The 16,328-nt window shown below is 39.9% G+C and overlaps 1 long non-coding RNA gene across 7 annotated transcripts in view; it reads right to left on the reverse strand.

Moving 5' to 3' along the window:
- LOC135442872 (uncharacterized) overlaps positions 1-13,085 on the reverse strand; it is a 35,900-nt gene extending 22,815 nt beyond the window's left edge. For 3 of the 7 annotated variants that reach the window (XR_010438739.1, XR_010438738.1, XR_010438737.1), the window contains exons 1-4: positions 13,005-13,068; positions 11,654-11,766; positions 3,297-3,326; positions 1,602-1,667 (exon numbers count right to left, since the gene is read on the reverse strand). This is a non-coding gene — a long non-coding RNA (uncharacterized LOC135442872). Of the gene's footprint in view, positions 1-1,601; positions 1,668-3,296; positions 3,327-11,653; positions 11,767-13,004 lie in introns of all 7 variants that reach the window. The other 4 variants (XR_010438728.1, XR_010438731.1, XR_010438727.1 and 1 more) reach the window with 3 other exon arrangements.
- Between the last annotated feature and the right edge of the window lie 3,243 nt (positions 13,086-16,328).

Consider the following 16,328-nt stretch of genomic DNA (forward strand, 5'->3'; position numbering starts at 1 on the left):
AAGCTACCATAGAAATAAAGTCTTAATCAGTCACTGATTTATCCTTTTTTCAAGTTGAGTCTTATTTTTAGTTGACTTATAACATATTCCTTTTCTTCTAAAAAAATGTAGTTAAAAGAAACAAACTCAGCTTTCAGAAGGTGCTCTATCCCCTCTCCAAAAAACTCTGTCCTTAAACTCTACAGAACTGGCTACAAAAGAACCATGTATCCTTAAAACCAATTTGTCTCAAAGAAGGTAAAAAAAAAAGGAGCTCCAATGTGCCTTTATTAAAAAAGACACGTCAACAAACATTTTACTGCCGGCCAAAAGAAAACTCCATCCATGAAAGCTACAAATGAATTTCACATACAACCACAACCCAGCAGTTGTTCCCAGGTCTTGCTTAATGGCATTCTCTGTCCTGCTGGGGCATGGGATACATGACCGAGAGATCAATATGGTCTTCCTTCCCAGCATATCTATACTAGTACAAGTCCTGAAAATAGTGGATATACCAAGTGGATTCTATAATGATGGATAACATTGTATCCTCCACCACACACCTCAGCCCTCACACATCACTTTTGCCATCCAACACCAATATTTTAAGCCACAGGATCAGCAAATTACACCACATTCAATGTGAGATCAATATCAATAGAAGGTAGCCCTTCTACCTCCAGAAGGCAAACAATTCAAGATATAATTCCACTTCAGAATCAAAAGCAGGCCAGAGAGACAAGAAAAAGTGAATTCCACAGCTTTGCAATTTGTGAAGGATCTACTGGCCCATTTTAAAATACACCAGAAGGAAATAAAAAAAAAAAATAAAATATAAAAAAGGACAAAGTACAGAAAGTTCAGAGCACCTTCCCTGGGTGGTGGTGATCTGGGCTGATATACCCAAAAGCCTACTATTCCTTAGGAATATCTCAAATTATTGTCTCAAATCATGTTTTTAAATGCTGCCACATCTCTGTAGCAGCCACTGGTCTAGCTGGCCCTAAGGAAGTAAATCTTTAAGGGAAGAGGCAAACATATTTGTATTAAACATGGAAACTTCTCTCAATGACAAGTGCATCGCCTGAGATACAACATGTAAACAGACATGCCAACACCTTATTGTCAAAATGCTGCTTGGAAAGAATAGAGCAAACTATGTGGAAAGAAGCCAGAAAGAGCAAGCTGATTGCCTGAAAGGCAGAGCACTGCAGGAAAGGAAGAGAATAATGCTTTGTGGGAGGGATGATATCATCCCCTACACTTCCCATGCAAGAGTATCTTTATTTCACAGTCAGCAAATTCCCCACCAATTATAAAAATTTTGAATACTCAAAAGAGCCAATACAAGAAATCATATTACCTTGGGAGCAGACAAACAAGTACCTGAACTTCCTGGTCTGCTCAAGAGGAAATCAAACCCCACAGCCAAGCACCCAGATGCAGTAACCCTGGCAGAGGATGTACATCGCAAGCTGTGCACAGCCTCCCAAGCCAGTGACATGTTTGACAGGAGAATACAACTTGGCAACATTGCTTAATCTGCATTTCCAGGGCAGAGCTGAAATTGCAGTTGCACACAGTGCAAACACAGATAATCAAAGGGAATTCTTCTATACCTTCTCCTGAAGCAGGCCAGCCAATCATCTTCCCTTTTCAAGTGCAGGTCTCTATACTCATGCTCCCTGGGAGACAGGAGAGTAGAAAGTGGCTAAATAAACAGCTCTGCACCTCTTATTGTCTTAACAGAATATCAATAAGGACAATCTGGAGAATTATTTTATCCTTTAGAGTCCTTTTTGCATCAAACCAGGTTAATAAAGAAGTAGAACCTCAACCTGTCTCTGTTCCATGGGAGCACATTTCCACAATTACCAGTACTGATCAGTCCAAAAGAAGACAGTCATCTTTTACGGAAAAGCATGACCTGTTTCCTAATGTCCTATTTCTATACCTGACATCTCTGGCTGCTCAGTTAAGCTGTTATGAAGTAGCAGCAACTATTGCACAGGCAAAAACCAAAGCATCTTGATTCCCTGCAATTCTAGAAAACACTTCTATCCATACATGAAAAAATTTCTCCAGGAGATATGTTTCACAAAAACAGAACAGTCGGAAAACCCTGCCAGAAGGTAATGTTAAGAGGACCCAGCTACCCAGCATTAACAGCCTGGCTTTCAGAGCTGTTGAGCCCTTTCATTCTGCCCAGGAAAATTTTGATCACTAATTTCTTCTGAGGGGAAAAAAACAGATAAGGTCCAAAACAAATGAAAATTCCAGCTAATCATTCAAGCACCACCCCGGTGCCTGGGAAATGGTGGCTGCATACCCTGCTGTGTCAGCTTGAAAGAGTGACACCGCCCAAGCATTTAGAGCAGAGGTAACACTCACTGGCTTTACTTGCAACAGCCTTACAGTATTTGCAACTAGCAGGATGAGATTTTTTCCTCCCCTTTGCGAAAAGGGTTAAATGTAAACCATTAAGACTGATGACCTCATTGTTCAAAGAGAACAGATTGAAGTGAAGGCAGAATTAGGAGAGAGGTAACTGAGGGCAGGTACACTAAAGACATGTACAGCTGGATACCGAGTATAAAACCAAAATTTTTATCAGCGCCCAAATAAAGAACAATGGAGCAGGTATGGGCACAGCATGAAGAGAAACTCAGAGGTAGGAGTCTCAAGCCCAAAGTGTTTCTTGAAATAACACGAAGTTATGTTCCTTGCCACAGAACATGGGTTGGAAACATTATGGATGCATTTCCACTGGTCAGAAAAAGCTGGACAAAATTACAGAAGAAAATGCTGCTGACAACTAGTAATACAAATCACCTCTCCTTGGTTCAGGATGCCCCCATGTCTCTAATTCCTCTGCCTGGGAGAGAATTCTAGGAAATTACTACTAAATGCCAGGCCTGCTCCTGTACCTTCTGTTGGACCTTAGTGGTCCTCATCAGAGAGAGGACATTAACTGAAATGGGCTTGCATCTGACAAGAGCATTCTCAGGAGAAACCAGGCTATTCTAGGACACGGGTCTGGACTATCCAAAGGATGCAGATATGGTACAGTGAAGCAGGCACAGAGTCAAAGCCCCTGTCTCTGTCTGACAGAGCATCCAGTACTGGTGAAGATTCCTTACAAAAAGAACTAACAGCATTATCAAAGAGATGAATATTCAGCCAGTAACAAGGGGAGCCAAATATCAATTGTAAAACAACATCTCATCTATTTTTAATATTAGCACTCCTCTTAGCAGTATGAAACAGGGATGAAGAAAGGAAGTAGAAAGAAAAAATAGGGAGGAATATCTTACCTGCTAACCTCTTCACATCTTCAAACTAGCCTGTAAATGGCAAAAGAAGCATAAATCAATTACAGGAGTAAGTGTCACAGATGTATTAAAGGTTAGGTCAAAAAAAATCCTGAAACCAAAAGAAATGTGAAATGAAGAAAAAAAAATCCGATACTGTTTGAATAATTTCTCAAAACAACCTATGGAATATCTTTAACAATTTTTGCTTGCATGTAAAAGCATTGAATCTATTCATTCATTTTTGAAACATACCACCAATTATATATTGGCCAAGTATCTAATCATTCAAAGCACGACAAATCCAAAATGATAACATTGTTGCTGTTGTTATGATGATCTATTCTTGCTGCTTCTCACATTTTTCTCTTTTTTCACATAGTGATGATACAGATAAAACAGACCACCATTGTAAATCACACAACTACAAAATGCATTCTCTCTCCCACCCCAGTCTTTTAAGCTTTTCAATTCAAGGTTTAATGCAAAAAAAAGAAAAAAAAAGTTGTAAGATCCTATTGTTAACTCTTAGTACAATGAGCTTGGGAACAAAGTAAGAACAGTGAATATTCAAATGTGAATATTCAAAACGAGGCACTTAAGTCCATAAATACCATTCAAATATGAATTGCAATATCCAAAATGAAGTCCCTCTTCTTCACTCAAGTGTCCTTTGAAAACAGCTTCTGATCCTATTCAGAGGAAATGTCTGAAGTGTTGACCTCAATATCTGTTGTCACCTCCTTAATACACCTTACCTTTTTTCCTTGTCTGTTGTGCTTTGGATTTTTTCCTAGTGAATTGGGATTTTATTATTGAATAATGATGAAGGCCTTGATCACTTTCTAAAAATTGTCTGTCAAGTGCACACAACTGGCAGGCAACAAATGCAACTTTGTTACTCAGAGCATAAATCAGTTTTGCTGGATAGTGTGAAGCCAGAGGAAATGTTTTTTTAATACTTTCATGATCTAATTGCTGTTGCCTGCAGTAGAAGAATGGACTTAATTATCCATGTCTTTTCCACGTATATTCCTATGCCCTGAACTTAGCACGTAGATGATCAGACTCACTGTGGAACCACAGAAATGCAGAAAGCTTATCCTAAACCATCCATCAGGATGGTTCTTACATTAGCTGCAGCATTCTTCATTCCCGCTTCCTTTGCAAACATTATTAATCTGCTTTCACAGGGTAGCTATGCTTAGGATGCTTGCCTTGTTTTTGCAAACACAAGTAGCTCATACAGAGTCTGAATGGTGAATATAATGTCATTCTCTGAATTCTCAGAATAACTTGTCTGAAGATAAAATAAGGCTCAAGTTGTCAAAGTTTTAACTTGCCACCCTTCAGTTTATGCAAACACCATACTTTAAGGAAAATAATCATGAACACATCATGAAGAAGAATCACAAAAGAACTCTCACAAACAAATGCACCTGATGCTGCTACCACTACGGCAGGATAGTTAAAACCAGTAGATTTTTTTCAAGTTCATGTAAGTACACATGCATACATATATGTATGCAAACATACATAGAACAATCAAACACTTAACAAAAAAAACCCCCAAAAAATAGCTTTTCCTTAAACCAGATTATCACTATCTGAAGAGGGTAAATCTATTATACAAAATAAAAATAATAGGGCTAGCACAGATCTATTGCTTAAGTCATTAAAAAAAAACAATTAGCAAGTAATAGCACAGACTTTGACCAGAGAAGGCAGTTGTCTCTGCTGTTTCCTCTCCTTCAAAGAAAAACACACCCCAAATAGCCCACCTTCTGTATCTTCCTTCTGTGCTGTACAGGGTTTTGTCACAAGAGCATGTGGACTCAAGGTCTGCTCAACCCAGTGTCTTCTGCCCACCTGTAGAAATATCTGAGCCTTTGGAACTGAAGCGCCAAGTAGGGATGGATAATTCTGCAGTACCACTCCTCCTTTCTGTTCAGCAGAGACCTTATGGGCTGCCCAGGATTTTTGCATTTAAAATCCCTGAACAGACTTTCCTTCTCAAACAGATCCAATCACTTCTGTAACCATGCAAACTGTGGCACCACTTGGTGCACTCTAAGTGTGTGCTGCGTGAGGATGTGCCTCCTTTTTGATCTGCCACCAGTGAGTTATATTTCTTGCCATGTTGAGAAACACTGAGCAATCACTCCTCATTCACCATTTCTGTGACTTTAACACCTTCCCCAGTCACCTCAAGAGTTTGTTTTGCATGTAACACCTAATTTCTACTCTTTGTTTCCACAGCAGCAATGGCCCAAGTATCTATTTTAGTCAGGGACAATGTCTAGCATCTGGGGCAAAGGCTGAGCTGGCAACAGCAGGAAGGACACTGTCCATGGATGGCTCCTAGCTGTGAAGTAACACACACACACAAAATTAATGCATGGTCTAAGACCAAGGCCTTTAAATTTAGAAAGACCTTATGTGTTACCTGCAGTGATCTTTCCTACAGAAAAATGCAGTAAGATTGGGTTTAAATGTTGTTTTGTAAAATAAATTATTTTAATTAGGGTGTGATTAACCATTTGCTCTTCATCTTTTTACATTGATATTACCACCCTGTTTTCTTCAGGGCTCTATAGTACCTGTCTACACAAAATGAGAAAAATAGGCAGACTAAAGTATATTTCTGTAGCTTTTCCTTTTTGCCTGTAGTGAAATTTTACACATCCCTTGATGAAATGCAAGGTCACTCTAAGTGGCGTCTACTGTCATTTTCAGACAACAGTGAACAGTTCCTAGGACACTAGTGTTCTTCAGCCCCTCTCACTCCTGCTGGACAGAGAACAGAAGTGGCATAAAAACTCTCTCTAACAGGCATTATTCAGAAACAAATCTTTTCTTTCTGTGCTTTTGAAAATAGGACTTAAATGCTTGGGACATCCATCAACAAATCTACTGGAGACAAATCAGTTTTTCCTCCACTGCTTCTGGAAGAAAATTGAATAGGAGCTGGTTTTCTTTCCTCCTTACGCTGATGTACCCTTTAGCCACACAGAAAGCCAAAAAAGGCCCCACAACTCTGTCAGCATCACAGCTCATTTTCAAGTTACAGAGAGGGCCTCAGATGATGATGGCGGCAAATAAAACCCCATGCTACTAAAGAAGTTCCAACAGAGAACATCTCACAGTGTAATTTGATGAAGCATAAAGAGATGGTCCATATTTAGCTGTGGTAACAGTGGTTTTCCCGCATTACTCTGCCCTTTTCCCAGCACTAACTTGCTTTCCCTCCCCTTTACCTCCTCCCATCACTGGAGTAATTTTAGGTTAATCTTAAAAGGCCTTGAGGCTGTAAGCAAACAGGATGGGCCTGATCACCATTGATCATTCAAATCAGGCAGCAGAGTAGAACCAGCTGGGGCTGGAACCAACCAGAGAGGAAGACCATGCTCAGACGGTGCCCCAGCATCACAATTTCCCTTCTGAAGGCATTCATCACTCCCTTCCCCTTACTTAACAGAAGGCATGTCATCTGGAATGATGCTGAACTGTGTCTGGCAGAAAATAAAAGAGAAGAAAACCTAACATTTTGTGTTTGTGCAAGTGCTTCTGCTGGCATTTGGACCACAGCCAGCCTATTCAGTGCAAGCTTGCAGAGGGTTATGGTGCTGTCTGGGCATTTGATGAAAACTCTAGATCCTCAGAACAGAGGCTTTTAGGTGTGAATTGTGTGTGCTGAATTGCAATGCAGAGTTGCACTGACATTTAGAGCAGAAAACTGGAATTTCTCAGAATTTGATTCCTTTATTCCTCCCCACCTAAACAGGGATCTTCTGATGTCCCATTAATATTCTATTCTTTGAAAAATTACTTATGTAAGGAGGATGAATGTTACAAATTCACTCCTCTGTAATAGCTACTCTCTCACTTTGAGGAAAAAAGTCCAGGCTGGATGAAAGTAATCTCATTCTTCTTTAAATTTTGTGTTAGAATATATAGGCAGCATTATCATTTGAACTACACCTACAACACACATGAAATTTCTAAAACCCTCACAGATGTAAATGTTTTTCCCCTCTTCAGATGTTATAAATAGAAAATAATTCTCTCTTCTGCTATTCCTAGCATAAAGCCTCTGAGAACTGGTGTCAGATGCAAAGAACTGCAAACCAGCCCCAGCCAAAACACACAGCAGCTACCAGCTGCCTAAGGAGACTGATAATACAAGACTTTACACTTCACAGTCCCTCAGGTTTGAACCTGCCCTGGGTGTGTGACACACTTCAATGAAACAGAACACTTGCAACACATTTCGACACGGGAGAAAAGAAGATAGAAAACAGTTGATCTGCACAGAAGGAGCAGCTACAAAGCCTGCATAGCTGGACAGAGTCAATGTCAGACTTTAAATGTTTGATACAAAGAATTCAAAGTTAACATTTGGGCATTCAAATAAGAATTCACCTTTACAACCCAAAGTGTATTTTACGGTAAAGGATTATAGTGTACACAGGAAGAAAGCCTTGGTTTAAGGTGTGCATTGGTAGGACCAGGCAATAGGAGTGCAAAGTGCTCAAGTAAGAATTCATAAGGAGATATGCAATCCTAGGAGCCCAGGCTGATTTAGGTTCAGAAGCATAAAAACCACCAAAGGATATGTTTTAGAAGAAGCACCAGATATTTAGCAGACAATTTTGGACTGAATATTCATTCATGTGTTTAGGAAACAGTAGAAAAATTGGTACATTGGTACATTGTACCACAGATATTCCATAGATATCCCAAGTGTTAAGGGAAGAAACAAGAAACAAACCACTTCTGCTCACTCCCTCACATATTCCAACCTCTAATTGTAATTAGAGGAATCTCTGATTCATATATATTTTTAATGAAAGTTATGGTAAAGGTACTGTAAAGGTTCCTGTACTGCACCACAGTGTAGACCCTCACTTGTTGGGGAATCTGGGATTTTATCCTTTGAACTTCCATGAGGTTATTTTCACTTACACTAGGGGTCCAGAAGAGATGTACCATTTTTGAGTCTCCTTGTGATTAAAATTGAATAGCCTGAGATCAAGAGAGCTTTGACATCATATCTAATTAGATCCAGTAATTAAAAAAGAAAACAGCAGCAATTGTCTCACAGCATGACAGACACACTGAACACTTTAGTGCGGGTGCTCAGTTCAGTTCTCAGCAGTGCTGCAGCTCATGGCCACTGGTGCCTGCTTAAGTCACCAAATGAAGTTTGACATCACTGACCTAGATCTCAGTGTCAGGAAAGGATTTACAAATTAAAACTAGAGTCTAGCAGACTTGCCTAATAGGCTGGAGAGATCAGTGCTGATCATAACACGATTTCAGCTGTCAAAATGCACACCCAGAGCTGTCAGGAAGGGTACCTGTGGAAGAGGAACTATACACATTCTAAGGCACCTGGAAACAGACAGGACAAATACCATTTGGGGGTTCAAGATTCCTGTGTTTCAGACTAAAAGAGAACATTACTGCAAGTCACAGAAGACCAAGTGTTTCAAAATCATAAAAACAAGAGAAATAATTATGATCAAATCTCTGTGAGAAAATAGGAAGAGAATAAGCAATTGCAAAATGTGCAGATAATTCAAGTGCAGTTGAAGACCATTCTAAAGTGATTAGACTGGAAGTCAATACTTCTGAGACAAAGTCATTTTAGAGGTGACGAAAAATACTTCTTGCTGCACAGCAGAGCGGTTTCTATCAACACCTAGAGTGGCCCAGAAGCATTACAGCATTTAGACATCTCACAATTTTGTAAATACCATAAATCTAAAAAGGACAGAGATATCCCTTCATTCAAAAATTACATTATGCTGAGAATTTAACCAACCAGAAATGTCTCAATTAAAAAAATAAAGTTTTGGAAATGCTCCCTCATTGAAATGTTCCTAGTGTAAATAAAATTTCCATCTCACATTCAGGAAATTTCATGGTTTAACCACACAAGTATCTCAACAGTTTAGAAATTTGCACAGGGTGATTTTGAGCCAAAAACTTCATTTATTTTTTACGAGAGTTCAAGTCAAAACAGATTGGCCTGACCCAAATCTGGAGTTTATGTCTAATTGTTTTTAAAATAAACAATTTGCCCCAACTCATGACAGGAAAAACCCCAAACATCCAGAGTTAACACAGTGAAATCAGAACAATTCTCTATTGCAAAGATGATGTGAATTTCCACTGACTGATATATATGTATTCTTATTTGTTCATGTGTCAAGGTCCTCCTTTGAAGACATTTTCGCTTCAAAGAGAAAGTAGAGCATGAAGCTTTGGACAGCACTTTCTCTCCAGAAAACTGAGAAGCAAACTCTACTAGGTAAGTAAAAGAGGCTGGGATATCACCTGTAGAAACTTAATGACAGGATAATTTTTTGGGGAATCTGAGGAGTTGTGTCTTAACAGAATCTTACATGTTCCCTCTTCTGAGCTTTCCTGGGTTTATACATTTCTGACCTTTTAGGACACTTTTTGGTACAACTCAAGTGCAGGAGACCATTTTGCAACACTGGAAAGGAGAATGAAAAGGCCATGAGGCTTCTGGCTGTTCTCTCTGTCCATTTAAGACACCACTTTCTCCACCCCAAATCAGTAACTGGGAGAGCTATTTTCCATCCTGCTCCCACTTAGATGAGCAAAGGTACAGCCAGAGTTTTATCTGCAGTAAGTGAAAGAACTGCAAAAATCATTGATTCTATTCTGGGCTCCCACCACCCCCTATTGACCTTCCCTTCCTTACTGATCAGTATAATAATGATATTTTCCTCAAATTTCTTATCATCTGGCAATCAATGACCCAAATCTACAATCAGTTTTGCCTTTGATTGTGAAGGAAGAAACAAAAGGTCAATTGCAGCCAAAATACAGAATTGGTCCAGAAGAGAAGTAAAGTCTCATTCTACAAAGCCCATCCTTAGATTTTGTATAAGCCTCACCAGACATCTGACAAAACTCAGGTCCCATTTTTTCCCTTGCAGACCCATAACATTTGTCAGAGTTAAATGGATTCTGGCCACCATCTAGCATTTACAAGCTATTACAATAAATAACTGGAGAATAATTTGTGTCTGTGATTTACACAAGAGTATAACTTTGCTTTTTAGGATCAGGTGACGTTAGCAGGGTGGCTGTAGGGAAAAAGTACGCACCATGTGAGCTAGGAACACAAACCAAAATCTGAAGAGAGCAATTGTTGGAGTACTCTATTTATTCATCTCTGCACAGACATTTTTTCCTCATTAAAAAAATTAAACTTTGAACCAGTCAGCCTGCCTTCAGCTGCTTGTTCCCAGAACAGCTATCTAAAACGAGACAAAACAGGATGAGACGGTAAATACAGGCAGTGGAATCTCTTTCTTGTCTCTGTTACACAAAAAATGCCAGAGTTACTGTACCTCAGATTCATTCCCTAAAAATAAATTACCTTCCAAAGTGCTCTAGAAAGAAAACCCAGGTCAGTATATCCACCAAAATACAACAAAAACATATTCTGTATCTGCTGCCTCAACACCAGCTGCTTAGAGCCTCAGCTGCTTAAAAGAAAACTTATTCTTTACATTTCTAGCAGAGTTGCTGCCAACCTATCTGTTAGAGAACAAAGCTGGAGAAAAAGTAAAGGATATACGCATGAAACAAGAAAATTCAATTTACTCATTAAAATTAATATTAGGCAGAAATTGCCACTTTTAAAAGTCCAAAACCCTAAGGAAATCGCAGCATGCTTTTCATCTAGCAGAAATAAATTCCTACTTTGAACAGATTCTAATGACTAATTTTTTTTTTAGCTCATCACCAGACAAGTTACTTTCTTTACTGGTGCTCACCTGCCACTACAAGGTGAGTAGATGAGCCCAATAGGTTGCTGTTGTACAGGTAGAATAATGTAACCACCTTTCCTTTCCCTGGATTTTTGAAGCACTTCTCTATTGATTTTCAAGAGTGTTTCCTATTTAGGATAGGCGCTTTCCCTTTCTGTACAGATGGATAAAGACTGAAAAAAGAACTGAAGGCCTAGGCATGAAGTCAAAAGCAGAATTGAGAACCTGTATATTCATCTGTTTTTTAATTAATTCTCAGTTAGATGCTGGAACCTACCACCTTGGTTTTACTGAAATTAAATATTTTTTTGCAAAATACACAATTGTATTTGTTTCATTTTATTCAGTTTTTCAATTATCATATATAAGGGTAAAATCAGAAAGGTCATTCTTAAGTGGAAAGCAGGAAGATTTTGTTCTTAGAAACATTTTTAATAATGTGAAAGCAAAGAATTCACCAGCAAAAAGCTGTTCTTATGGATTATCATAATACCACATATGAAGAAGCTAGAGAAACTTCACTGGCTGTGTGACAATTACCCATACCTTTCCTTTATGCCTCAAATAAATTGCTTCTTGAACCATATTTTCTTCAGGTCTCCCATCCAGGCTTCATGTGAAGTCTTCACTAAGGTAGCACAAGAAATTCAAAGCCAGCTCTAGGTAAAAAGAGAGCAGATTTCAAGCACAACTGAGATGACATGGACACCTGATTTATTCTACTTTGGACTGACCAGATATTTGACTATCCTGTAGCTGAAGAGAAAAGCCACAGAAGCTCAAATGTCCTTTTTAATGCCAAATTTTGGAGCCTCAGGGAATCCCCTGCTGTTCTTCGCAGACTAAACAAGTTCTCAGCAGCACAGTCCAAGTGACAGAAACTGCAGACAAAGGGCTTTTTGGTGAGCCTTGTTTCAGGCCCACAACGTCAGATGCTCATCTATGAAACAAACCCACCCTGACAGTAGTCCCACGCCACAGCAGCGTGAGTTGCAGCCATCCAGCTCTGTGCCAGAGCAGCTCCGTGTGAAATGTGCACAAGGGTTTGTCAGCTGTGTGCACTGTCACACCAGAGACGCGCCGTCCTGCTTTGCCCTCCTGCTCTCTGCTTTCAGACTGCTTTAAAAGAACGTGCACAAGGGAGGAGTATGAGGTATGAGCTGCTGGTTACCACCAGGGACAGCTGATATCAGGACACTGGGATTTTATCTTCAACTTTGTCTTGCCCTCTCTGGTTTAGGTTTAAGCCCAGACAAAGGCAGAACTTCTGCCCCAGAAGCATTAGGAAGACAAGTGAGAAGGTGCCTTTGTCTGCATCCCATGTAGCATTTAAACTGTTTAACAGAAAATGAGATTATTTACTTCTAAAAGTTGTGATGGATATTAGCCAGCTGTGATTCACTTGGCCTCAGATAGAAAGTTTAACAACTATACAGCCTGTTCAGCATCATGAGCCTACCAAATATTAGGGGCCCATCATTTTCTGTTCTCCTGGAAGCAGCACAGCTCTTCCACAGAAGCCTGAGCATATCAAACTGCAGTCTTCCCCCATTAAGCTTCATTGTTCCTCACATTGCTAATGACAAAAATGACACAGCAAAATACCTTCATATGATATATTTTTAAAAACTCTATTCCTCTTCATCTACAAAAATAAGAAAATTCTTACCCAGGCTTCAACATGCTTTATTTTAAACTCTGAGAGAATATTGCCAAAGGTCATGTTATCTTTAGCTTACTTCACTTGTGTAACAGTGACTAGACACTGAATAAACTGAACACTTGCCCCTCACCACACAGCACTGGCATATGGCTATAGCTGCTCCTGCTAAGGTAAGTTTATTTATCTTTTTAAAACAAGTACAAATGTTGTATTCATATTTCTAGAACCCCATACCTTCTGAGTGGTTTTCTCACAAGCAGCTCTTCTCAGCAGTGTTGTTTCTGCTTCTTCATCAGGGCTCCCCCAAGACTCTCCCTAACCAGCCAGCCCACCCCCTTTTATCCCAGTTATCTTCATTAGCCACAGCTGCCACCCAATTAAGGGCATCACAGCTGCAGCCCATTTAGAACAACTAGGATCAGGGCAAGGCCACTTATACAATACATATATTTTACTAGGACTCCTACTATATACAAACACACACCTGAAGGCAGGTATTTCCAGTTATCTTTCACCTGTATATGGCACAGGTTAAAGTGAGAATTTGGTGCCTTCCACATGGCCCTGTTGCACTATAGGCATTGATGGTGAATTTTTACACAGTGAAAAAAGGGCTGTTTAGCTATTTAAACTTGGTAACTCTACAAGCAGGCCTTAGTTCAAAACTGCGGCAGAAACTGGTGCATAAAAAACTGCGGCAAAAATTGCTGCATATTTTGTTTACAAAGTTACTTAATCCTTTTACAGACTATGTCAAGAGCAAAGATTTGATTCTTGTTCAAGTCCAGTCCATCACACTTTCTCGGGTTTTAACATTACTCAGATTTGCTTACATTTCATTTTAGCAATTACTTTCTAAGAAATACCAGTTTGAAGATATTTCTCCAGCTTCAGCAGTAAATATAGCTACTCTGCTCTGATGTGAACTGCAAGATAAAAACTCAGGGTCCTTATTTATTGAGTATCAAAGAAACTGGAAGCCTGTGTCCCTGCATTGCTGTCCCCTTTATTGAATAACCCTTGTTTCCGAGAGACTCGGGGACCCAAACAGGGGGCTGGTTGTTGGGCTTTCCCTTACAGCTCCTGGCTGCTTTTAGCCAGATCCTGGGCTCACAGCACAGGGCTGCCCATGCCCATTGAGCCACATTCTTGGCTGCTGGCTCCTTCCCATGCCTGTTTCTATGGCACTTCCTCATCCCCCTCCCACCTGCATCTCTGCTCACAACAACACTAAATGAGAATCTTTGTTTGGGCTCAGGACAGGAGCAGGCTTTTTGATAGAGCTGCCTTTTTTTCCTGGCATGTGGAAAGTAAACACCACACTCCCCAGCTTTAAGCAAATGTTAAGCTTCACCTATAATAGCATTAATACTTACAACTTCGTTGCACACAAATCAATCTAAAGAGCAGCTCCTTCCACCACATCCTGCCTTTGATTTCAGAAATGATGTTTCTGGATTGCATCTGTGCATTGCTGTATTGATACATCCGATCAATCTTTGCCACTCAGATTCTTGCTATAATTAAGACCCTCAAAAGAAAGCTGAATGAATAAAGCATCCCAAATGGCAAAAGACTTAGGTATTCTAACAATAAACAAAATGTAAGAAATTATAAAACTAACCTGTGATGTGGCTGGAAAAGAAAATGTTTCAGAACATCACTGAGTGAATGAATACTCATCTACTGAATTGAATGCTGTGTGAACCTACCTTCCAGCTACCTTCAAATGTTTGGAGTTAATAGCATTTAATAGCATTTCATGCAAATACAAATGTAGACATCCCAGTGAAGAACATGAAACTAATTAGCTGAGTTGGTCTGTGTAACTCTAGGCCACAACAGCTTATAATCAGAAACAGTGACTGAAGAGGTTTGACTGAACTGATCAGAAGGCTCCTCCTCAGCTCTCAGCATTTAGCATTGTCATACCCAACAAGAGGTTCATCCTCCCCATGAATGCCTGCTGTGGACAGGGGAGCTGTGCTTCACCCCACACTTTAGGCCCACAGCAGCTGGGACCCATTTTGGCCTGGATGTGCAGTCCAATTACAGGTTAAACAAAACATTGAACAGTAACCCCAGAATATGCCCCAGCATCCGCCACTGCAGAGCATCAGAATGGAAATTCCTGGCCCATCCTCACGAGAGCATTATTCCACTATATGGGTTTGTTTGTTTAACCTCTTTTTATTCTCCAACTAGCTTTGAGGTTGAACAACAGGCTCTGGAATGACTCCCCTAGGGACAATGGCTGACCCTCACAATCTGACAACCATCTGCTGAAAGTAAATTTAGGGAAAATATGCCCATACAGTCCTGGCTGGCAAAGAACCACACAGAATATAAGCAATTCAAACCAAACTGAAAAAGTGGCCAAGGAGCCATTGCATTACCTTGGTTTATAGCAAGGACTTTGCAATACAGCAACATAGCTATAATAAAAATCTGATTCTTAATGTGGGAAATATAAAACAAAGCAATAGTATTCCCAGATTTTTTTTCTGAAGCAGAACACCAAGGTTTTTTCTCCTTTCAGGTCATTTAAAATGAATGTCATTATACACAGTCAAGTCTTGGCCACTATAACTAGACCCAAAGGAATTGAGGAAGATCATTGAGTGGAGTGGCAAGACAGAAGGTCATCAAACCAGAACCATATTACTCTCCCGTGACATCTGATGGAGCCATGACAGCAGTTTGGATGCTAGATAACATGAATATTCATCTTTATGATTTACAAGTTACACTGTGACTTTGGAGTGACACTTCTAATGTGCCCTTGCAGTACCTTTGTGACATTCTGGGGAATGAACAGTGCCAGAACTCTGGCATGAAGTATCATCCACTTTATTATTATTATTATCTCTTATTGTGAATCAGCCCCTGCACTTGGAAAAAGATGTAAGCAACAGGCCTGAACAGTAAAGGGATGTACTAGCAGATTTGTAAAAGAAGTCAACAGAATGCTGCTACCTCAAAGCATTTTCCCAAAGAAGCTGTGACCTGCATGTATGCAGCTCTAATAACAAAATCAGAGGTTTCCACAATGAAACCACAGCGAAAACATTTACACCAGAAATTTTCCCTCCTCTGGAGAAGTCTCATTTCAGTTCAGAGGCAGATAGGACAAAAATAATAACTGTCCTGAGTTTCTAAGAGAAGTTTCTTAGAGAGAAAACTTACAGAGGCAGGTTGAGCTGGCAGAGGTCCATCTTGGCCACTCCTGCAGATGTAGTGCTCCATTGCTGAACCTCTGCTTGGCCTGGAACTTTGTCTTGAATAAACAGCGCACCCATAAAAACTAAGACTCACGTCACAGTGTGCCTCTCAAGTTTGGCTACTTTCTATGTGGAGTTCAGAACATTCTATGAAAAATCAGACTGCCAAGGGAGATCTGCTTGTCTTCCTGCTTCAAAGGAAGAAAAACAATAAAACCCCACTCTCTTCAGCGCCGTCCAGCCCCTGACACAGAGGTATGGAAGAGTTACTAACACAATGAGCTAAAGACCTGGGATTATTCACTGGAAGGGGAAACCTCCTGAATTCCTGCACGCT

Source organism: Zonotrichia leucophrys, chromosome 1 (assembly GCF_028769735.1).
Source record: "Zonotrichia leucophrys gambelii isolate GWCS_2022_RI chromosome 1, RI_Zleu_2.0, whole genome shotgun sequence".
NCBI classification, from domain to species: domain Eukaryota; kingdom Metazoa; phylum Chordata; class Aves; order Passeriformes; family Passerellidae; genus Zonotrichia; species Zonotrichia leucophrys.